General features: G+C 30.3%; 1 protein-coding gene across 4 annotated transcripts in view; it reads right to left on the reverse strand.

Moving 5' to 3' along the window:
• The window catches only part of LOC107453275 (xibalbin-1), a 463,140-nt gene that overhangs the window by 100,175 nt on the left and 336,923 nt on the right, over positions 1–26,042 (reverse strand). Inside the window, exon 1 of one of the 4 annotated variants that reach the window (XM_021145724.4) lies at positions 18,223–18,406. The exons of 2 other annotated variants lie outside the window; for them this stretch is intronic. The gene's annotated coding sequence lies outside the window, so the exon portion shown is untranslated. Of the gene's footprint in view, positions 1–18,222; positions 18,407–26,042 lie in introns of those variants that run through there. One more of the 4 variants, XM_087158229.1, reaches the window with a different exon arrangement.

Here is a 26,042-nt window from a genome sequence, read left to right on the forward strand (position 1 = left end):
AAAAACACTCTAATAACTGCTGGCTTGGCAGCATTGGTTTTCACCGGTTAAATAAGCAGAAAAAAAATTAACCCGAAATACCTTTTTGTTTTAATGCTGTTTTCTACGTACAAAATTCCATTTAAAATAGTCCAAAAAAATTTCAGAAAAAGATTTTATTTAATGGTTGGTATTCCACGTACAAAAAAAAATCCATTTAAAATAGTCCAAAAAAACATTTCCTCTGAAAAAGCTATTTTTTTAATGTTCAATTTTCTATGTACAAAAATCCATTTAAAATAGTTAAAACGAAATCAGTTTAATAGTTTCTGAGTTATGAAAATTTCTAAAAATCATATATTTATATTTACATAACGTGCCTTAATAATCCCGTGGTTAGAGAATTGGACTCCTCCCCGGAAGGGTCGGGGTTCAATCCTGGTCTCTGCTAAGACCCACCGAGTTCATGCGATATAAGTACTCGTCAAGTCAGTGGAATCGATAGTCCTGCAGTCGGTTGTTGAGCAGTAGCATGACTACAGGGATCTGTAGAAAGTTTCAAGCGGCCTAACGAATGAATGGTGCTGCCATCTATCCGTAAAGTTCAAAGGTAAATCGTACTTTTCACCCTTGCGGTGCTTTCTTGTCAAACGAAAGCACAGAAACATTCCTGACTTAATTATCAAAAGGCCAATGGCTGACGAGCTTGACTTGTTCAAGGACCATTAGAAACAACGTATTTTCTCATTTAAAATTCGTCCAATTTTATTTGTCCAATTTAGTAATAATAGATTATATTTTCATGAAAAATTATTATCGGCCATGATTTTTAATAACTAATTTGAAAATGATAAATTTGTTTTAATTACACTCGTCAATAGTTTAGATTTCGTACACCACGTTATCAATAATATTTTTAATACCATGTTTAATACACTATATTTCAAAATTTTATAAGTAACATCTCAAATAAACCAGTCAAATAGCTCTTAAGTTATAAAAATTTGAAAAATTTATAATTTTTATTAAAAATAATTTTTATTTGCACGGGTCAAAGAATCATTAACCATTTATTTATATGATCAAAAATGAATCCATACTATTATAAATCAATAGTGACAGAAATAATACCCTAAGCATATCATAAAAATTAAAAAAATCTTCAATAGAAAAACTCAATTTTATACAAGGAATATTCGAATTAAATTTTCGAAAGTTTCTGAAAAAAATATAAATGGTTGACTGCAACTGAATTAATTCTTTTATTAAACGGTTTCGAAATGTAATTTGAACTACCCCCAGAGATATTTCATTTTAATAATCATACCAAAAAATTAATTTGAAAATAAAAAACAACGAATATAATTTTAATTTTGAAATAACTTTCTCAAACACTCGAATATTTTCTCATAGGATATTGGAAATATTCAATGGAGTTCATTTTGCATTTTAATAATAATTTTAATTGATGCGTAGGTTTTAAAAATGTCCAGTGGGAAGCAGTTTTTCATTTTCTTTAAATGAGAAATTCTCGAAGCAATATCAATTCATTTAAATTTGCATTAACTCATTGACAGAATTTTCGATTAAATAATAAAAAAACTACTATAGGAACAAGGAGATTGTTCTATGAAACTTAGATTAAAACAGAATTTTACCGTCTCCAATAAATAAATAAATATATAAATTTTTAATACCCCCGGATGATTTTAAAAGAATTAATTTTTACTAATTTAAAATTAATGTTGTAATACATCCTACATATTTTGCATTATTTCCAACCAATAGAACACCAATAAAATTATACAGGATGTCCCAAAAGGTCGTTTACAAACTTAACATGCTGGTCTGTCATGTCATGATGAACAAAATTTACATAGGAACTTGTGTCCGAAAATTAAAACTGCGACCGCTAGAGGGCGATAATTGCACGAAAACGGGAGAGTGGGAAAAACAATCATTTCAGGCGTGGACGTTGAAGGAGAAGGATGAATGAGTTTAGTAACGCAGAAATGGCCGACATGCATTACGTATACGGCGCCGCTGATGGAAATTGACGAGCCGCGGCACGGACGTACCTCGAGCACTTCCCAAACAGACGTCAGCCAAGTCATGTTTTGTTTGGACGATTGTACCGCAGATTATGTGAATCAGGTGCTTTCGTAGCACGTAACCACCTCGGCGGAGAACGTGCTACACGCACGCCTGTCGTAGAGGAAACCGTGCTACAGGAGTATGCCATCAACCCGCAAAGAAGTCTCAGAGAAGGCGAACGTGTCTTGGGTGTAGCTCGTTCCACCATAATGCGCATACTGCACGATGACATGCAACACCCTTACCACTTCCAAAAAGTACAGGCATTGTGCGCTGACGATTATCCAAACGCATTGCATTCTCACGCTGGAATTTGCAACAGCGGGTCGCACAGCCAGATTTTCCATCATGGATTTTGTTTTTTGAAGAATCCTGCTTTACACGGGATGGTGTTGTGAACCTGCACAACATGCACGTATGGGCGCATGAAAACCCAAGATGTATGCCCATGCACATCAACAACGTTTCAGCGTAAACGTTTGGGCTGATATTATCGGTGACATGTTGATTGGCCCTTACCTTCTACCTGAACGCCTCGACGGAAATACCTATCGCATTTTTTAGAAAGAGTTTTGCCGGATCTGATGGGTGACGTTCCAGCCGCTACACGCCGAAACATCTGGCTTCAGCATGATGGAGCGCCAGCCCACTTTAGCTACGCTGTTCGAGAATACCTCGATAGGATTTATCCTAATCACAGGATCGGTAGAGGCGGACCAGTCCCATGGCCACCGCGATCCCCCGACCTGATTCCCCTGGATTTCTACCTGTGGGAACACATGAAGTCCATAGTGTACGAGACACCTGTAACATCGGACATGGATCTTATCGCCAGGATCGCGGAAGCGGCAGCACGTGTCCGTGACACTCCTGGCCAATTAGAACGGGTTCGTGAATCCATGCGCCGACGCTGTGAAACGTGCATTGTGGCGAATGGAAGGAATTTTGAGCATTTGCTGGGATGTTTTATAATAAAAATCATATTAACACCGCTATCGATATCATTTTTTTCTCCTCATCCAAACCTGCACTTATCGCCCTCTAGCGGTCTCAGTTTTAATTTTCGGGCACAAGTTCCTATGTAAATCTTGTTCATCATGATATGACAGACCAGCATGTTAAGTTTGTAAACGACCTTTTGGGACACTCTGTATTTTGTGCATACAGTCTCTGGCTATATTATTAAACGCACTATAAGATTCTATGAAAAATTATAATTATCAGGCGATACGATACAGCTCTGTTGTTTTTACTCGGATGAAACCGGTTTGCATTAGTTTACGCTGTTGCATCAATGGATTAACATTGTAATGCATTACGTTAAAAATTAATACAAATAGGAAGTCTATAAAAAAATCTCCCGAATAAAAACCCATTACATGTATGTTTAAATATAAAAGTATCGCCTATAAACTCATGCAAAACATGTCATTATTAAAAAACTACAGTGTGTCTAATAATTTGATCTAATTATTATAATACACTAATATAATGCTTGATATAATAAATATTTTATATTATATAATATATTATCTCATTCATCCAATCATCAAATTTATATTGTATATCGTTTAATTTAACCAATTGATGCATTAACGTAAACAAGTGCAAACCGGTTTTAACTGCTAAAGCTCTAAATACAATTACTGGACTATTACTTACCTAGTTTGCAGATTAACTGTAATATTCCGATGAAGTGCGGAATCAAGTGTTTTTCACCACTTTTTTTGGTAACGTATATATTTCCGGTTTCTGTATCGTTACTGTTACAAAAGTTTGTTTCTCTCATTCTGAAGAATAATTAGCTGATTTTTGCGTTGTGTTTATTGACATGATTCCTTTAAATGTTGAAAAAAAAAATAACTGAAATTATCTTTATTTCCTAAATTGAAAAAAAAAAATATTTTAAGCCGTTAGATTATTTGCGTTGCTCATTTTAAAGGCATTCTATCAACTAATGTGTTGGTTGTTTGATTGTAGCAACTTGATTTAAAAAAAAGGCGCAATAGTTTGTGAAAAACAGAGTGTATGCCGGGACTATAGCACTCACAAAACATCATTGAAGGGAATACCGGACAATGATCTTTACTGACATGATACCGTTAAATGTTCAAAAGTAAATAATTGAAATTATCAAAATTTTCTAAATTGAAAAGATATTTCAAACTCTTTGATTTTTTGTGCTTTTGTGTGTGTGTGTAAAGGGATTTATGATCCATTCTGTCAACTAATGCGTTGTTTGATTGTAGCAAATAGATTTAAAAAAAGAAACGCATCAGTTTGTGAAAAACCGAGTGTATGCCGGGGACTACAGCACTTAAAAAAATCAGTGTATGAAATACCGGACAATGATCTTTATTATTTAATGATCTTTACAGACTTGATTACGTTAAATGTTCAAAAATAAATAATTGAAATTATCCTAATTTCTTAAATTGAAAAAATATCTTAAACCATTTGATTCTTTGTGCTACATATTTTAAAGGGATTCATGATTCATTCTGTCAACTAATGTGTTAACTGCTTGATTGTAGCAATTAGATTTTTTTTAAAAAAACGACAATAAGAAATACATCAGTGTGTGAAAAACCGAGCAAGTATATAGTGGGGACTATAGCACTTAAAAAACGTCAATGTAGGGAATACCGGACAGTAATCTTTATACTTAAGACATAAGTGTGTGGAATACCGAATAAGTGTATTCCGGAAAACAGCAGCTGGAGTTCCATGAAAGACTATTTATAACCATCGTTGAACAGCCGACCCAAATTTTTGGGGGCTTACGACTAGTCATGTTCAACGCCGTAGCCTTGTTATTTTGAACCCAATCTAGAAGACAAGGGAACTCAAGGATCAAGTCTTGTGAGAAATTTTGCTTTCGTGGAGAACTTTTTGATTGAACTAACCCGCAGATAACCTGGAGAGTAAATACATGAAAACCTCCCACTGTTAGCCCGACGGCAAGGGGATTTGGAAATCGTATCGTTGGGATTCGAAACAGTATCACCTCATTGGAAGTCGAACGCTCAATCCCCTGGGTCACCACGGCTCCCCCTGAGGACTATTGACCGGTATTCCACTCATTGATAAAGTAAATTACTCTTGACTGGTCTTTTCTACAATCATGTTTTTTGAGGGCTATTGACCAATATAGCCCACACTAATGTTTTTTTATGATTAACAATTTTTTCCCGGATAGGATAACGATATATGTTTTAGATAAGGGCTTTGGTCCTTCTAAGTTTCATAATTTCCAACTTTAGCCAGTTAAACCAAAGTTTATCTTTTATTCTTACTTAATACTTAATAGGCGTTCATTTTAAAAGTCATTATTAAGAAATTTGAAATTTTATCCACAATTTTTTTTTTCCAGAAAAAAACTTTTAGATTCTTTTGGGCACTGACAAAATCAGAAAAATTTGTTTACCTCAAAACTGTCATGAAAAGAATTAGAATTTTTGATTTTTAACTACATAAAAGAGAACTATTAACTACCTAATCTTCTCTTTTATGCTAACTTCAATCGTCTTTAGCAAATAAAACTCTTTTAAGTTGCATTCAACTCGCAAAATAATGATGTGGTGGAGGAACTTGTTTTCCTTTTTCCAAGTTTGTTCCATTATATTCTTTTTTTTTTTTTGCCAAAACAAATCCCTTTTTTTCTTTTCTCTTTATCAAAGACTTGATTAGAATCTATTTATAGAGCAGGAATGAAAAATTTCGACTCTTTAAGTAATAGAAAATGCTATTTACTTTTTAAAAAAGGTCAATTATATAAGATTTTACTTGTATTGAACAACAATTTTTAGTTAAGCTTTAAATATATTTTATGAAAAATAAGTTTCGTATCTTTTGCAAGTTTGTTTCAGATAATTCCAATTTCTTTAAACATTATTCTTTAACATATTTATTTACATTAAACCAAAATAAAAAATTTTTTTCACTTGATTTTACGTAATTCACGAGATTATATGGAATACTTTTTTATTGAAACATACATGTAATGGGTTTTTATTCAGGAGATTTTTTATATGCTTCCTATTTGTATTTATTTTTAACGTATTGTATTGCAATGTTAACTCATTGATACAGGAGGGTAAACAAATGGAAACCGGTTTCATCCGATTAAAAACAATACAGCTGCATAGTAATACCTAATAATTATATTTTTCATGGAATATTATACTGCATCTAATAATATAACCAGCGACTGTAGCTACATTTAAAATACCGATGTAGTTCCGTTCAAGAGTTTTCCGTTACTTTCCTGCTTTCCTGTGCAATGTGCGCATTAATGATTTTTTAAAAAGTTTGTTCCCCTGATTGTATATCAACTAATTTATTGGTTATATTTATTGACCTAATTGTTTATTGGAAAATCCAAACATGACAATTTTTTTAATTCGAATAATTTTTCAATGCATTTGGTTCTTTCCATTACAGTTTTTAAAGTGATGGGGGATTAAGTTTGTTAACTGATGTGATTATTGCAGTAACTTGATTTTTTAGAATGGAAAATAAATAAATTTGTATTAATTTAATCGCACTGTAAACGTCAGTGTTGTTCAAGCAAATGTCTTATTTTTACTTTAACGTCGAAAGAAATAGGCAGATAATCTAGATAATTTGAAAAATGAAACATATTTTTGGCACTGTAACTGATGATCCTTAACGGACTTGGCACTTTAACGGAAAGTTCAAAAATAACGATTTACTTAATTGTAATAATTTTTTAATCCATTTGATTCTTTCTATTACAGTTTTCAAAGTAATTTGTAATTAATTCTGTTAACTCATGTGATTATTGCAGTAACTTTATTTTTCAGAATGGAAAATAGTTAAATTTATGATAATTTAAACGTACTGTAAACATCACAGTTGTTCAAGCAAATGTCTTATTTTTACTTGAACTTAATAGGCAGATAATCTAGATAATTCGTGAAATGAAAATTTTTTTAGCACTTTAGCGGATGATCCTCCTTAATCAGATAATCTGTAGAATAAATGATTTCTACACTTTAACCGTAACAGTTACACAGAGCTGTGTAATGCAGTTCAGTTTAATAATTATCTATGCATTTCTAAAACGGTAATATAACCAAAATCATTGTAATCAAATTTCAAATAAAATTATGATGTTGAACTTTTATTGCCATTTCTATATTTAGAAAAACGATCTTTCTCTAAGCCTACAAAACTGAGAAAATGTTTTTTTATGGGGGAGAACATAATCGATGTTTAATACCCTCACGTTTCAAGTTAATTCTGGACTAGAAATCACGTTAATCCATAATTTAAGTTAGCTTCGACGTCGATACACTTTCTCGCACAAGTGGTGAATGAAAGAAAAAAGCGATTACTTCCAAATGACCTTTATAGTGTAAATCCATTACGGGATTTCTCAATAAAATTTCTGAAATAATAAAAATGTTACTTTGAGTTGAAATGCTTTATCTATCTGCATGATATAAAAAGTGAGGTCAAAACTACCAGGGTATGGTAAAATTTACCGGGTTTCTGCTTCTATGGAAAATTCAAAAGCACGGTTATTTTTACTTTTACACTTAGGTAATGATTGTTGGTAAAATTAACAATAAAATATGGTAATAATATTATTGTTCCTTAGGGCATGGCATAAAAACAATTTAATCGGAAAATTTACTTTTCAGTTTAATATTTTTTCTAAAAAAGTGGTAACGACAACTGTAGCTGAGAATTTTAGATAAACCTTTGTCATACGAACGGAAACATTACCAAATAAATGATTAAAATACATGTTTTGATACTGTCTGTTTTGATTTATTTACCAGAATTATGTTGTTGTTTTTTTTGTCTTTTTTTATCATTATTTTTTTATCCTTATCATACAGGTGCGGTAACTTCGATAACTACCATAGCCTACGGTAACTACCAGAAATTTTATCACAATTTTCTTTGAAGTAATCGGATTAAGATAACTTTTAATCTTAATTAAGATAACTTTTAATCATAAATTTTAAATCCTAATTCGTCCATATCTAACTAAAATCACTTACTTGTTGTTCAGCAATCATTTTTTCCCCTTCGCATTCACTTTTTGAAACAAATTTAATGATATTAAACAAAGCAGATTAAACAACGGTATTTAATTCAAAAGTAACTTTGAGCAAAAATTATTCTTTGAAAATACATAACAAAAAGATTTTCAATCGTTTTTTTTTAAAAAAAAGAAATACAAACTGTCCCCTACTCTCCTCGCTCGCCTAACCCCAAAAGGTTGCCTATTACTCATCTTTTTTTCCCCTTATAAATCTATTTATTTTGAAATTTGTTTATGTTTATTATTATTTTATAAAGAGTATTGTTTTGATATATTAATAGTAACAAAATGAACGATTGCTTGACTTAAAGAATAATGAATTTTGAAAAAATGTATCATATGAATGAAAATATGTATCATATGAATGAAAATATGTATCATATGAATAAAAAAATATTTATATCGAAATGAATATGAATACAGAATGTGTGACACAATAAGAAAAAATAAATGAGAAGAAATTTTGCATGTTGATCTTATATTATATAAAAACAGTTCAAATTGGAAACAGCTTTCGTCTGATATATTTTTAAAAATTTGACATGAATATAAAGAATCACGTTTGGCGACATCCTATCCATTTTACATTGCATTTGTTTATTTAATGTTTTTGTTGCTTATAATATGAAGATTTCGGAACATAAATAAATGAATATGGATACAATAGATAAATAGGCATTTTTTTGAAGCCAAAAGAATTCCCTCTATTAGCTTTAGCCTCTTTTAGATGACAATATTAATCTAATTACTAATAATCTAATCTAATAACTTAATCTAATAACTTGAATTACGAAATTTTAAAGGACAAAATTTAAAACTTACGACAACATTGATGAATTGTTTCTGAAATATTAAAAACCTTAGAAAGTTTTAATGCTTATGAATTGTTCAATCAATTTTGTTCAAATTTTAAATTCAACCTGGTTATTAATAATACCTACCGGTAACCATTAAAATCTCCCAAATAAAAACCCATTACATGTATGTTTAAATACAAAAGTATTGCCTATAAAATCGTGCAAAACATGTCATTATCAAAAAACCACCAGTGCGTCTAATAATTTGATCTAATTATTACAATACATAATACCTGATGTAATAAATATTCTCATCATCATATCTGGCTAGACAGCCCAGGGTGGGCCAGTGCCTTCCTCTGAATTCGAATCCACTTCTCTCTACTTTTGACACTTGTTCGCCAATTTTTCTCCTTTAGAGTAAGGAAATCAGTTTCAACTAAATCCAGCCATCTCAGCCTGGGTCTACCTCTTTTCCTGTTCGTTAGGGGTTTGTGTAATAGGATTTTCTTTAAATTTGAGTCATCATTCCTTCTGAAAATGTGAGCTGCCCAGTTCATCCGATTTATTTTTATGAATAAATATTCTATATTTATAAAATATATCGTTTATTTATCCAATCGCCGAATTTATATTATATATCGCCCTATTTAACCAATTCATACACTAACGTAAAAAGTGCAAACCGGTTTCAATCGTGTAAAAATAAAGTTGTACAGTATCACCCGATGATTAATTAATATTTTGCAGAGAATCTTCTACTACGTCAAATAATTAAGGGACTGTATCTCACAATTCAAACAATATTCATTCATTATTAAATCAAATAATGAAATTTAGTCAATGTAAGTTTTTCCTACGGTATTACTGGTTGCTAATTATTAATAACCGGTTCATCTTTTCGATATTAATAAGTACCGGTTACTATTAATAAATATTATTAGTTTTTTTATGAACTATTCAATCAGTTTTGATCAACTATTATTATGTATCATGTTTTTTTTTAAATTTTAATCATTGGGTGGTAATGTGTGTTATTTATTACATTTACCTAAGGAAACATTATTAGTTGTAGGTTGCTATTTATAATAATGGAATATATTCAAAGTCTTATTATTTTAATTAATACAGATGTATTAATAAGATTTTTTAAACGTAGCTCATTACTTAATTTGTATATTTAGCTGTGTCTCAAATACTAAAATTCATTTAAAAAATAATATTAATGACCGTCAGTCTTAGCTGAATTATTCGCTTGAATTCCTGCGGCTACTTATTCAACAAAAAATATTATGATTTATATAAAAAAAAACTTTAATGATATATTTTTATATGGTATATTTTTTTAGGTTATTAAAAGAGTAAGGCAAAACCATTTTAAGGATAAAAAATATGGAGCGTCATATGTTACTTCAAAATAAATAATGAGTGAAGCTATCGAAATAATTATTCTTATAAAAAAAATAATATTTGAAAGAAAGACAAAAAAATATATTTCTAGTACAAATAATTGCTGTTTTCTTAGAGGATTTTTTTTATAAATTGACATTAATGAAAATAGAGACGGGGTAAAAGGACATATGTTCGCCATCATAAGAATGATAAAAAATTGTCTTAATTTTTTTAAGCGCGTTTTAACTAACTTAAATGAATTTGTACAAAAACATGAGTTAGATATTTGCTATCATCTATAAAATATGATATAAATAATATATATATATATATATATATGAGAAGAGAAAAATTATGAGTACAGATAAATTTCACACTTTTTAAATTATTAAAGCTTGGTTTTTTTTTTAACTTTAAAATTTTCTTTTTTTTTATTTAAATTTTTCCATTAAATATACAAAAACAATTTCCACTTAATGCGATGGAAAGGATACATAGTTTCTTCCTTTTAACTTAGAGCTAACCAAATCCAATGTTTCCATTGTTTTTATTATTGAAATAAATAACAAACAATGCAATTAATTGGATTGGTAATTAATAATCTTCGCATAATTTAATGAGGATTTTGATGATAAATACCAAATCTTACTGATTAGGTTATCTGTATATACGGAAATAAAATTATAAAAATCAAAACTAAAGATACGATACTGAAGATGCTCTAATATTTTAGCCTTCGTTGTAAATTTATTGGAATATTGGATATTAGTATATTGGAAAGCAATACCGGTTGCGGATTTAAAATCAGTGACACGAAAATCTCATAGAACCCTTTAAAAACATATGCAACTTGAAAAAAATACTCGCCAGTGTTATTTATATTTATAAAAAGACATTTTGCTGTGCGTGACTATGAACAATTGAAGCACAGGCTTTAAATTCGTCGATGTTAACCTTGCATGAATCGAAAACTATCCACGTGATTTCACTTACGTAACAATGTGAAGTAACAAGTATCCCCCCCCCCAAATAAAAAAAACTGTTGAAAACGCGCAATTAACTTTTAATGAAATTCACTTTTGATAAAATGGAGCTGTAAAATATCAAAAGTTACAGACAATAAGAGATTCAATGCTCAAAAGTTACCCTAGGAAAAATAATTTTTTCTCACATTCCGTACGAACTGATTGGATAAAAATCAATTTTCAATCAAATTCGACATTTTTCTATATATATATTTATATTTTACTATGAATGACAGAAATGGGGGGTTGTTGACTTCCACCAGTGAATGTTGACATTCGCTTTGGTAAATTTCCGAATTATATGGTAGGTCTAATTGAGTGCCATTGCCCGGTATGCCCTACATTAATGTTTTTTAAGGTCAAGTGCTACAGCCCAGTATACCGGTTCTCCAAACACTGATGTTTCTCCTAATCTACCCTCTGAAGAAATATCGAATAAATATAATAATATTAACGAATAAATTCATTTCAAATCAGATATAACAAATTTTTCGGACATTCACCAAAGCGACTATGTGATTGTTGACATTCATTTTAGTAATCATTTGACACGTATACATTTTTTGTGCTTGTTAAGACTATTTATGATATCAACCAAACACAAGTTCAAAAAAATGTGATGAAATAAGAAAAGTTATGCACGATATATACTATTAATATACTGACATTTCCACTTCTTCAAAACTTAATTTTCATTTTAGAATATTTCAATTGAAATGAAAAACAACGTGATATGTCATGAAAATTTAGTTTCTGCTAACTCATTTAATCAACGAGATTCCCAACACAGTTACAGTTTATAAACAGCTTTATTAATCCAAAAAAACTTTAATATATTCCCTTAAAATATTTAAAAGATGCAGTTTTCATCCTTTTTAAACATTTTTAAATAAATAACTCGGGAATTAAATTTTGTACATCCAAATAGGAAGTGTTCTGTTTATTATACATTATTGAAATGTACAATTCATTGGATTTAATTCTATTTTTTGATCAACAAAAATGTGTAATTCAATATTTATTCTCGAAGAACATCGTTCGATTTATGGTGTATGTGTGTGGGGAGAGAGAAGGAAATATTTCTAGGAATAATTCAAAACAAGACTTTTTTGAAAAAGAAGTGATGGTAAAGAAAGAAAAATATCAATTTATAAATCAATTATGTAAACATCGCGTGGGAAGTAAGGGAATATAGTGTGTGGAATCTATATGCCATCTAAGAAGCTAAACTTGTAAGAAAAAGAAAGCAATAGATTTTATTTGGAATAATGCATTCTAGAAGCGATGGAATTCACAACGTTAAAGATCTTTTATTATTATTATTACCCTGAGCGGAATTTAAGAAAAGTGGCTTAAATTATAAACAGTAGTGGAGGAAATTATTTAACTACCTGTCACAAGCAATAATACTCAAAATAAATAAAAATTAGCCCCTTAACGTTAATTTTATTTTTTCATACAGAATTATATAAAAAGTTATTGTTTTAAATTTTTATTCCCCTAGAACTATTTAACCGAATATATTCCATTCCAGAATTTGTTATTTAAATGTGATGGGAAAAAAAACTCAAATACCTAAAAATTCAAACTATTTTGCACAATTATTAAAACAAATGATAAGGTATTATAGATAATTATAAAAAATATATTTTATTCGAATGTAATAAGCAAATATTACATATCGTTTGCTAAACAAGTTTTTTTTTCAATGTATGCAAAAATTATTTGATTATCTTAAACAGTTCAATAGATATCGTGAGATACGCAACAATGAGAGCCAGCCTTTAGTGGACCCAAACTTTGGACGGTACTCCTTTTCAAATTATTGGAAGCATATTTTTCTAGATTGCAACGGTCGCTGATATTTCAAAGGTCAAAAAATCAAATGAGTTGGGAAAAAGAAGTCATATTTATTCTCAGAAATATCGATTCAAGTGTCGTTTTTGGTAACTTAAATTATCGTCTGCCTAAATAATTTTGCATATTTAAGCTTACTGTCTCATAAATCATTAAGATTCTACCTAAGTAAACTTGATCAGTAGATCAAAATCATATTTTAACCATGTATGGAACTGTCACATCAAAAACATGAAAAAATTGCCAGCGTATATTGGTAAAACTATTACTAATCTTGCTTTAAATACCACATTGGATGTTGTGTTTGAGGTCAAATATTAAGTTCTACTTTTCTTATATATAATTCATAGCATATGTTTCAAAGCATATGTTGAAAAGAAAATATCTTAAAAGAAAAATCATTTCATTTCGTAAATATGTTTTAAATATAGACTATTATATCTTAACAAAAGAACTGTTGGAAACTAGATTTTTGGAAATCGCTTTTAAAGAATAGAAAAAGATTGGTATAAAATATTGATTCGAAGAATAGAAAAATAACTTTATAAGCATTCTAAACTATTAGTTATTTCTGCCATCATTCTTTTACATTAAAAAAAATTGAAGATAATATAGATTTAAGAAAGATAATTATTACTGAAAGTTCAAATGACCGAACTTACTTCCTATTTAAATACGTTAAAATGAATGCCTTTTCAGACTACGCTGACAATTCCGTTTATAAATGATTCTATTGTTTTAAAAGGGATATTACGGAACTGTAGGGATTACTCGACGAAAATAAGAAACAAACACTCTCAAATTATAACAATAAAACAAAGTATTTCCATTTGAATAATACGCTAACTAAAATACTAATTACATTATATGTTTGATATCGTTGAGTCAATTTAAAATTTTCTTTCAGAAGGCAAAAGCTCTTAAATGAAATAAAACAATAAAGAGTATATAAACACAAATTCAAGACATTTTCTTTTGGTCAAAGCTATAATTTATAAGTTGGATCGACTATTGTTAATTACTGTAAATATTTATATGTTAACATTGATTCAAATATGTGTATACAGATAACGTAAGTGAAGTAATATAATAAACTGTACTACAACTACAGAATTTTAATTTTTCGTGATTATCATTCTTGTATTTTGACAGTTTTAGTACACTGTTAGAATTTTCATTCTAAAATTATGGTAAAATAACCGGTAGCAGTCTGTCTATCCGATTAACCACATAGTTTACGGTAAAGAATATTTTTCACCTTTACGGTTTTGAACCCGTTTGCAACTAATAAAGCTATGAAACCATGAATACAAAATATACGGTTTTCAACCATTTACAGCTACTATGGTTTCAAAACCGTACAAAAAGGAATTTAACTGTACATAGGAGATAGGCTTATCATTCGATAATGGGCATTTCAAATTCTTCATGTGTTAAAAGAAATGAAGGTGCCAAAGCTGGGACTCGAACTGTCGGTCATGAGATTGAACAGATTAGCCCTCTCGGCTATAATGTGCAGGGAATCAAGTTGCTTCATCAGGTGGACATAGTCGATGCGATAAAATTCTGGTTATTTAAGCGTTTTATGTAAAAACAGTTAATAAACGATTTTTCTCATTATTAATAGTTTGATTACCATGTTATTTAAGGTTATTCGACTCTTTAGTTTAAATATGGTAAAATAACAATTAAATAGATAGTTATTTAGCCATTTTCTTCCGAGAAATTTCGAACAGTGTACTGTTTTAATAAATTTTTTGACACATTTTATGTCAACAACCCCCATTTAACCATGCCAACAACCATTTTATGTCAACACGTGAAAACTTTATTTAACTTGTAGGTTGCAATCAAAAATTTATTCATGCTGGCAAAAAGAAGTTGAAAGTTCAAAGAATTTTGTCGGAAAAACAAAATTGCTTTTACAGCGTAGTCTGATTTTTTCAAATAAAAATAATTTTCCATACAGTATTTAAAGTGTCCCAATTGCTATAGAAATTCTTTATAGAAGTACTTAAATAGAATAGCAAACTCGTACACTTTTCAACATTTTTATAATATTTTTGAAAGCGAACCAGTAAAAAAAAAAAAAATTAAAAATAGTTTGCTTGCTTAATTAGTATACTTAATTAGTACCATACTTAATTAATTACTTAATTAGTATTTATTTAATTAATTACTTAGTAGTATACTTAATTAGTTGCTTAATTAGTATTGCTTCCTTAATTAAAAGTAGTTTAAAACTTAATTATAAATGTTAGTATTAATAACCATATGTAAGCACATTACTAATTACTTACTACCTATTTCTCAAAGGTATATTAAAAGAGCTTTTCTTTCTGACGTCATTGGGGTAGTGGTCATGCTCCAAAGTTAAGCCAATGACGGCTACTGATTCCCCAATGACGTCAGAAAGAAAAGTTCAAAACAGTTCTACATATGTAGTTAAATTTAGTGGAAGTATTTTGTTGTAAGCATCAAAGTTATTTAAATATTGCTTTGAGGAACATTTACAAATCTAAAAAAATATATTCGATTGTTTAATATACTGTGATAAGCAAAAATATCTTCATACCAGACATTTCATGAATAACTCATTTTTTTTTTCGAAATATTTTCTCAATTTGAACTCAATAAACGTGATGCATATTGATTCAGTTCTAAAAATAATAATTAACTATTAAGAAAGAGATCTTATAGATAGGCCATAACCATCTTTTGAATAATCCAAGAACTTACCGAGATTTCATTTCAGTATTAATAGCTAAAATTTCTCTTTAGAGGATGATCTAGTCAAAGTTTCCCCTCAGGGTTAATACTTATAATTTTGCTGCAAATTGATAGCTAAAATTTCCCTTCAGTTTAAATTTTCAAAAGTTTCCCTTTAGTATTGATGATTATAATTCCATATAAGAGTGATAACTAAAATTTTTCTACATAAAAAGCGAGCTAAATTTTTTAGGCTAGATAGAAAATATTTTTCTTTAAGATAAGATGGCACAAATTTCCCTTTTGGAAAACTTAGCTAAAATTTATCTTTAGCTTTCATGTAAAATATTTATTTTTTATTTGGGTCATTCAATTTTTTTGTAAATTTTTTTAACTTAGAAAGATAAACTGTCAACGTGAATAATATTCTACGTTTAATTAATAATTAAAAATAAATAGTTGATTTTGAATATAATATTTTAAATTTGCATGAAGATTACATTTATTCTCAAAAAGCTTCATCAAACAAACACTTTAATTCTTTTTTGTTGAAAATAAATGAAAAGAAATTCTGAAAGTGAAATATTTCCAATATTTGTGCTAATTAAGAAGACACATTTTTGTTTCTTTAAACATTGTTTTCAGTACATTAAAATAATTTAAAGAGAAAAATAAATAAATTATATTTCTATAATATTTAAATTTATTATGTATATATATATATATATATATATATATATATATATATATATATATATATATATATATATATATATATATATATATATATATATATTTTATACATAATAAATTCATTTATTATGTATTCCTATTCGATTTTCTCAATATAGGATAAAATTTCAGTCAGTTCATTTTATTTTTCCATACATAAAAATAATTTAAATAGAAAAATAAATTATATTTTGTTAAATATTAAATACAAGAAATCTTGTATAAGAAATTCTATTCTATATTTGTGTTAAGCAAGAGGCCACGTTTTTTTTTCTTCATTCTATTAAAATATTTTAAAAGAAAAGTCGAATATGATATCATACCTTTTGTTAAGGATTAAAATAAAGGAAATCATGCACTAGAAATTTTGTCCTATATTAGTGTTATTCTAGAAGATACATCCCCCCCCCCCTCGACACATTTCCTTTTTAAATACATTAAAATAGTTTAACGATACAAATATGTGATATTTTTTGTGAAGAATGAAATCCTAGAAATCATGTGCTATAAATTTTATATACTGGACTATCTATCTTTTTATCCAAGATCCAAGTTTTTTCCACGTATATTTTTCATTTGCCTTTTCCATACATTTAAATATTTAAAAAAACAATACAGTATTAATTATTTCTTGTTGAGGATGAAATAAAATAAATCATGTACCATAAATTTCATCCTATATTGAGTTAGTTCAGAAAACACGTATTTTTTTTCTTCTAAGTATATTTCTAGACTCTTTTGCAGTTTCTACACATTAATTTATTTTGACAAGGTAAGGCAAATGTGTTAACTTTTTTTTCAGGAAAAAATAAAATAAATCACGCATTAGAAATATTAACCTATATTAATTTTATTTTAAAAAACCACATGTTTTTCTCTCATATTTATCAACACATTAATCCTTTTCATACATTAAAGTAATTTAAAAAGCAAGAAAAATATTTGATAACTATTTTTGTTAAGGATAAACAAAATTTCTAATGCATTTGTTAAAGATAAAATCAAATAAATCATGTACTAGAAATTTTAATCTATATTAGTTTCATTATAGAAGCAATATTTTCCGGAAGACGACATTTTTTTCCTAAGTATATTTATTTCTAAACACTTTTGCTTTTTCTGAACAGAAATTTAATTTAAGATGAGGCCAATGTGTCTTCTTTCCTTCTTTTTTTCAGGATAAAATAAAATAAATCATGCATTAGAAATTTTAACCCATATTAGTGTTATTCAAGAAGTGTTAGTTTTATTATAGAACCAAGACTTTTCTCCAACATTCTAAAAACGACAAATATGTTAACTATTTTTGTCAATAATTATATAAAAAGAAAAAATCAGGATTCGAAAAAAGTTTCTCCTACATATTCCGGAAACACGTTTTTCCCCCAACACATATTCTCACAACATATTTGCTTTTTCCGCACATTCTTAAACATATTTTCCTTAAAAACAATTTTTTTTTCTTGTTGACAATTCCACCTGGTTACATTGTTTTGTTACATATTCAAAACATATTAAAAAAAAAAAAAAATAAGAGAAGGAAAAGAAAATTGCTCACCTGTAAGAGAAAAGAAAATAAGTGAGTCAATTTCTGGAGTGATTCCGGGGATCTTTCCAGCGAACAATATTTAGTTTAAAGGAGTAGATTTCGAAAACACGACTTTTGTCTCCTTTGTCGGGAAATAACAGAAAAGATCTTCGGCCGCCCCAGGAAACTCCTCCTCTTCTTATGCATTCCCTTTGAACGGGGGCGCCCCCTGTGGGTGGAGGGGGGGATCGATAAACACCTCCCCCTTGTTGTCATTACATTCTGTCCCTCTTCTACCCCCTCATACAGCCAAAACCGCCCCCACTTTTATCCAGATACGCATCCCGCTTTTTTTTTTTTTCCTGATTCTTGGAAGAAAGCGTTGCTTCTTTTTTTTTTAGGCAAATAATTCTGTAAAAAATGTTTAAAAGTAGAATATGAGAGTGGAACTTAAACGGTAATTTGAGTTTTTGTGGAATTTTATTTACTTATTTTTTCTTTTCTGAAGCAAACAGGAAGAAGTTTTTTTTTTTTTTTTAATGGTTAAAAGCGGTTGATGTGTAAACCACGAAGAAACCCTTTTTGGAATTTGATACCGCTTGAAATAATAATCGGCAGAAATATTAAAAATAATAAAATCTTCACTTCGTAAATTTTTTTTTCTAAAATTATTTCAATTACAAAATAGCTGAGAGCCAAAGCAAAAGTAAATAAGGAGAGCGTCGATTTATCACGTGGTATTTTTTTAGACCACGCAATTTCCAAAAATGGAAAGAAAATGGCTTTTTAATGAAAAACGAAAACTTTTATTCCCCTCGCCGTAATTGTGAACGATCTTTTTTATTATTTATTTATTTCTCTATTTATTTATCTCCATATTCATTTTTTCGTAAAAAAAAAAAAAAAAAAAATCATTTACTCACCTAGAATTTATTAGAATTTCAGACCGCGCAATTTTCAAAATAGAAAAAAAAAAAAAAAGCATTTTGATGGAACACTCTCCCCACTGTAATTGTGCATGGTCCTTTTTTTATTTCTATTATTCATTTGTTTCAAGAAAAGACACATTTACCCTACGTAGAATTCGAACAGGTGATTCATCCCAAAAAAAAAAACTACCCTATTTTCCGGTCCCTTAATACATATACCGTATGTGCATTAAAATTATGAATCATAATCTGTGGAGGTCAGTTAAGAGAATATATTACGAAGTTAATGCAAACCCATTCTAGCATTCGAGTTTCTTTATTTTTATAATATCTATTATAGTACATATGTTACTATTATAGTACATGTAAATGACAAAAATGGGTGGTTTTTGACTTCCACCGGCGAATGTTGACAACCAAATAGTGGCTTTGGTAAATGTCCGAAATATATGGTAAGTCTAATTAAGTGCTACTGCCCGGTATACCCTACAATTTTTTTTTCTTCAAGTGCCACTGTCCATTATGCATTTAACCGGTACTCCGAACACTGATGTTTCTCCTAATCTATTCTCAGCAGATTATTAAAATAGCGAATAAATATGATAATATCCACAATCAAATTAATATCAACGAATTAATCAATATCAAATCGGATATAACAAATATTTCGGACATTCACCAAAGCGACTATATGATTCATCGGTGAATGTCGACATTCTCTCGATTTCGATCATTCACGGTAACATATACTTAATTATTAGTATTAATAATATAAAAGAAAGTGCCATCCACCATAAAGGGTATCGGCCATTAGTGCGAGTTTTATTCAAATAGTAGAATAAGATTTGATTCATTGATACTTCTTCCTTTTTTGTTATTATTTTCTGTTCTTTTATACAAATATTTGCTCTTTCGAGTAGAATACCGAAAACAATGCTTTACTCAGACACGAAAAATAATGAGAATGTACTTTTCTTTTCAGTTTTTTCTGTTTGATGAGCAACAGGTTGCTAATAAACAATCTATTGGTTACAATTGAAGTCAAAGGATGCTTGCAACATTCCACCTCTCACCTTAAGGCACTTCAAGGTGCCGCGGCACACATTGTGGGAATTAATAAGTGCAATTTTTAAAACTGGCTGATTAAGTTTCTTACTTTTGTTTGTTCACAAGGTATTTAATTTTTTTTTCTAAAAAAATAAGATTTGATTAAATTATTTTTATTAGACAGCCATTGTTTAAAGCAAAAAAAAGTAGAAAAAAGCACTTAAAGTTGCAATTATTTTTCTAAAAAAATTGAATATGGTAAAAACTTATGTTAAAGACATAAATAAAATTGGTTCCCTCAATTCAATTTCAATTGTGCTGGGTTTCGAATACATTTTAATTTTATTCGAACTATCAAATGTTCTCATTTTTGGCATTTCAATGAATAGAATTTCGAGAAGAATATCTTGTTCCCTTTCTTCTAACTGCTAGAAATACTTGAACGATATCTTTTAACCTGTCAAAAGAATGAAAGCTGGCAGTTCAAACTCAAACAAATCCAAACTTATGGATCATTAAGAAGGAGATTATAGAAGAAAATACAACCCTCGCCCACTCTTTCTTGATAATTACTCGAATAAGTTTAAAGCTTTTAAAGTCATTATTGATAAGCGAAATATCAATCTCTGCTTTTACAAATCCCTGAAATGGGTTTTCAGTCATTCTGATCTTTATATATACTTGATTAAAAATATTTTGTCACTTTTAAACTCTCTAAACTATTTTAGTTGATCACAAAAATAAACTAGTAGGTTGATCTCACTTCTCTCATGATTGAACAAGACTTTTCTTATATTTGACCATGATTTTTCCCCAATTTCGAACATTATTTTTTACTATATTCGAACCATGATATCTCCCGTATTCGAACTTGATTTCCCCTATGCTGAAACATAATTTCTTCCAGGTTCAAACATGATTCCTCCCAAATTAGGATACGATCGCTCCCATATGCGAACTTGATTTCTCTCTGGCTCGAACATATTTTCTCCTCTGTTCAAACATGATTTCTCCCATATTTGAACTTGATTTTTCCCATGGTCAAACCTAATTTCTCCCATGTTCGAACATGATTTCTTTTACATTCTGGCAAGATTTCTCCTATGTACGTGATTTTTCCCATATTCGAACACGATTTCTTTCATGTTCGAATATGATTTCCCACACATTCATGGTCAATCTAACATTTAATAAAAAGCGGACTGGTCGACTTTGCTAGAAAAGGTTACTTGATGAATGTCGTAAAAAACACCTAAAAACTTCATCCGTTCTGAAAACATTTAGAATTTTTCACTTAGTAGCTTAATCCATTGAAATTTGTAAGATTTACGGTGGTTGGCATGCTGAAGGCAATCTGGTCCACTTAGTGTACCAACTGTAAGCAAAGGGTAAGTGGGTTGACAAAAAACGAGAATGCTGCAAATTTAAATTAGAGTAGGAAAAAGTAGGGTAACACCGGGTAGCTAAGATTCGAAGACCTGTTGGAGATAAACTGTTCGACAATCCATTCTGAAAAGTCTTAGATCTACTAAATATTTAGGGATTTTTTTAATTAGAATAAGTCAAATAGAGTAAAACCGAGTCTTACCAAACCGAGAAAAACAGAGTACAAATTTTTTATTTTATTTATTTTTATTATATAACCGTCGTTGAACAGCCGACCCAATTTTTGGGTTTACAACTACTAATGGTCAACGGCGTAGTGTTATCATTTTGAGCCTAGTCCAGAAGACAAGGAAACTCCTGGATGAAGTATTGGGAGAAATGTACCTTCGTGGAGGACTTCTTGATGAAACTAACCCGCATTTGTGTTACATGGAGAGGAAGACCACGAGAATCTCCCACGGTTAGCCTGAGGACAAGGGGGCTCTAACCCATGATCCGTCTACCACTGAGGATGCTTCACGACAGCATTGTGGTCGGATAAAGCCTGATACGGATTCGTATCTGGTGGGATTCGAACCCGGTTCACCTCATTGGAAGGCGAACGCTTTATCCCCTGAGCTATCACGGTTCCGAGTACGCACGTTAACTTTATGGGAAGTGTGGAAATGTGTAAATAAAAAATATAGATTTCAGCGAAAAAGTAGCAGACATTGTTATTTACGACAGTCAAAGAAAATTATGCATGTAATTTACATGTGTTGTTGTATAAAGGTCGTACTCAAGGGGATGTGAGAGAGAGAGAGACGGACAGTTGTCTTGGAGTCCGGGACTGATGAAAGCTCGACTAAAATTTCTAACAAAAAAATGTAATGTTGATCAGTTGGATTTTTCAAAAGAAAGATGGAGTTTCTTTACATTTACATAAAAACTGCAATTTTGTAAAAAGCAGGAAACAGAATATGAAATTCTACAAAATATGAAAATAAGGCTTTTTGTGTTTTGAGGCCCGCATTAAATTTGTTTTTTAAAACTTTGGTTTAACGTTGGATGTAGTTATCTTCTTCCCCCCTGCATTGCAGCTTTCGTGGGCTCAGCATAGATTCACAATAAGGAAGTTGGGTAAATTCGGGTAGTATACCCGATCTTACCCCAATAGGAAAGGTTATCTTAAAGAAACAGAACAGCTTGACTGTTTGTTCATTGTTTGTTTTGGTATGAATCTTTAGTACACTCATAATAAGCAGGACTAAAAATATTTTTCGTAACTCTAATGACTGATAAATAAGGATCACCTAAACACAAGAGAAACATTAGAGAGTTGTCTCGGTGAAACAAACTTATCCACACAGACATCGTGAATGGATCAACACGCCAATATAGCAAATCTTTCTTCTTGACAAGCAAAGTTTCATTCAGAGAGAAGAATCTACATGGAAGAAGTCATAGACATAATGTAAACCAGTCCCCCGAGGTTTGGTGCGGTCCCTGTGTATAAAGATAAAAAACTTTTAGGGGCAAAACAGCAGAGGCTCTTGAAACGGATTCGCACCCCCTTATCCTACTAACCAATTCCGGTGTTGAGGGGAAGAAAAGTTTTCACTGTTGGCTTGTTCCGTATTTTTACACTATTTATAAATAGTACTGTTTTATTAAATAAGGTATATCTTTAAGAATATAATCCATGTCAATTAATTAAAAATGTTTTGACATAGAAAGAATGAATAAAATAGCGGGAAACAGCGCATCCAACCATGCATGTAAAGTTGTCCGGCTCACAGGTGATGTATAGTTTGTCTAAAGTAAAAATTCCCCTAACCGTTCGTCTGGGCCTATGGCGGTGACTATGGTAACGAGATCTAACCAGTTCAAGTAGGGGTGTGGAGTCATTATTTAGGACAGATTTTGGCTCCCGTCGGCGGGAGAAAGGGAATTTTTTCTTCGGTCTATTGTATTAGCCATAGAGTGAAGAGGAGCTATCCTCCCTGAAATGCGCTATTCTTGTTTCCATAGCAGCAGACGGCCTTTGTGGCGGGGGGAGTTCTTACCGTAGACAAACTATACCTCCCGGCTGTCATGTTGGTTCGTATGCGCATGCGCAGGGTCTTAGTTCAAATGAGTCCCTGCTATATCTGAATATGTTACTCACCCTGCAAGTTGTTTTTCTGGTATAGCGTACCACACCGATCTTGTTTCCCGCGTTAGTTACGTATTTGAAGGGCTGGACTTATTCTCATTTTTATATTTTTTTCTGACTTTGTCCGCTAAACACAGAATTAATTTCGTTACAATCAAAGTACCCGATCTCGGCTTACCCAAAATCTCTCCTGAATCAAGAAATTAGCCTATCCTTTAAGACTTCTTTTTTTTTTCCTTTCAAAAATGTCACCCAGGTCTTTCTTAGTAATTTTGAAAATCTCCCCTCAACAGCCTATTGTCCAGTAAAAGGATATTCTCTCCGCTGACTAAGTTGAAAGTCAATCAAATTTAGCGGAAACTTTGCTAAATTGACAACACTGCTTCGAAACAGTCATCCAGGCGGAAAATTTCTTATCGAATGAAGTGTATTTAAGCCTTTTCTAATTCACTTCCTTTAAAGAAACTTTTCCCTCCTGTCAATAAACTAGAATTCTCAGCAATAATCAGTTTCCCCGGAATTTTTCAAATAGCACAATTTCATAGTGTGGGGGGGAAATTCGAGTCTTAAAGGTTGTCTACTAAAAAAAAAAGTCTACAAATATCTAAAAAATATCTGGCTAACAAAAGCATGAATTAAAAAAACAAGAACTTATTCTTTTATTTCAAATTTATCTCGTTATGAGACAATTTTTTTTAACCTTTTACCGCAATTTTCTATTATCTATCTAGCCTCAACCGTAAGATTGATGAATGGAAAAAATTGAGCTACAAGCTAACTCAGAGAGCGCGGAGCACCTTTCTACATTCTACAATCAATTGGGTATACTATAGCCTACGCCACAGGTCGTGTTATTCCTACTAAATTTAACTAGTAAACAGCATTTTCTGCGAACCTGATTTCTAGCAACAAGTAAACATTAAATGAAGTGTGTTGTTATAAGTCGCTACTCGGCAGGTTGGAATTGTATTAGTCTAGTTCCTCTTGAAATAATTTATTTTGTTGTTTTATCTAAGTTCATGATTTTAGTAAACATATTTCAAACTCAGCTTATTAATAAAACTAAAAGGTAAATGTTAATCCTAGTAAAATTTTCGAAGTTGAAGTAGTTGTGTTTTTTTCATATTATACCCAATTATTAATTTTACATTCTACACGAGACAATTTATGAAAAATCAGAAAGTTATTGACTTTGGTGAGAATAGTTTTTGTTTTTATATTAACCCGTATAATAGGTTTTTCTAATTATTTTGCAAGGTTATCGCTATCCGTTACGGGTATTTTAATTTAATTTTGCTATTGCTAAGTTTATACGTGATTGCTAAATAAATGTGTTTTTTATAAATAAAAAAAGAGCTGCTTCTTTAACATAGCTAGATTCATTACAGCTCTCAATTTTTTTTAATAACATTAAATTTCTATTTTTCTGCATCTGTAACTTTTTTCGATGCGGATGCTAGTTTATTCTTTAAATTTATTTTATCTGCTTACTACATTTGCAAAAGTTGCATCTCTTTTTTAAACTGACTTTTGTAAGAGTTATTTCTTTCGCAGTGAGCAGGAAGCTTTCATTGTTTATGATTACGAAAACAATAATATTCAACAGAGTGTAATAAAACGTGCCGTTCAAAAGATTCAACATTTTAATAAATGCTTGGGAGCCCCGCCCCACCCACTAGTTTAGTGCTTGCCGACCCCTAGAACAGTTTTCGCAATTACTTGCTGTAAAAACCCATTACTCTCCGAGATATATTTCCAGCTTGAAATTGAATCGAAAACATTTTGACATAGAACTTAAAACTTCTAATAATATTAATAAAGGCTAGAGTTACCTAAAAAGTATTTGTGATGATATCGTCTTCCTTTAGTTCAATAGCAGAGATGCCAACTGCTCCGGACAAGCCTAAATAATTAAAAAAACTGTAAATAATTATGAAGTAAATTATGCAAATATTTGATTATTTTTTACTGCTTTTTTAAAAGGTATAACATGACGTAAATTCTAAAAAGAGGTGAATTATATTAGCCTACGAATTATTTAGAAATAGTGGTGGATAAAAATCTACTAAACTGAAATTATTAAACCAAGAATCACAATTGATAAACTACCACTTTAAAATATTTCTTTGCTGTCCGGAGCAAGTTGGCATCTCTGCAATAGTAGTATCACGATATTCTTTAATCAGATGATAGGTTCACATCTTTCGAACGAATCAACAACACACACTTCGAAATTCAATATTACTTGCGTAGCTTTGGTAAAGCTTTTTTTTTGTTGTCATATTACTTTTATAGTGCTTAGTACAAATTAGCTAAAAACCCATTTTTTATAACCATCGTTAAACAGTCGACCC

The sequence above is a fragment of the Parasteatoda tepidariorum genome, chromosome 2 (genome assembly GCF_982258835.1).
Source record: "Parasteatoda tepidariorum strain Cologne lab strain chromosome 2, Ptep-v5.0, whole genome shotgun sequence".
NCBI classification, from domain to species: Eukaryota; Metazoa; Arthropoda; class Arachnida; order Araneae; family Theridiidae; genus Parasteatoda; species Parasteatoda tepidariorum.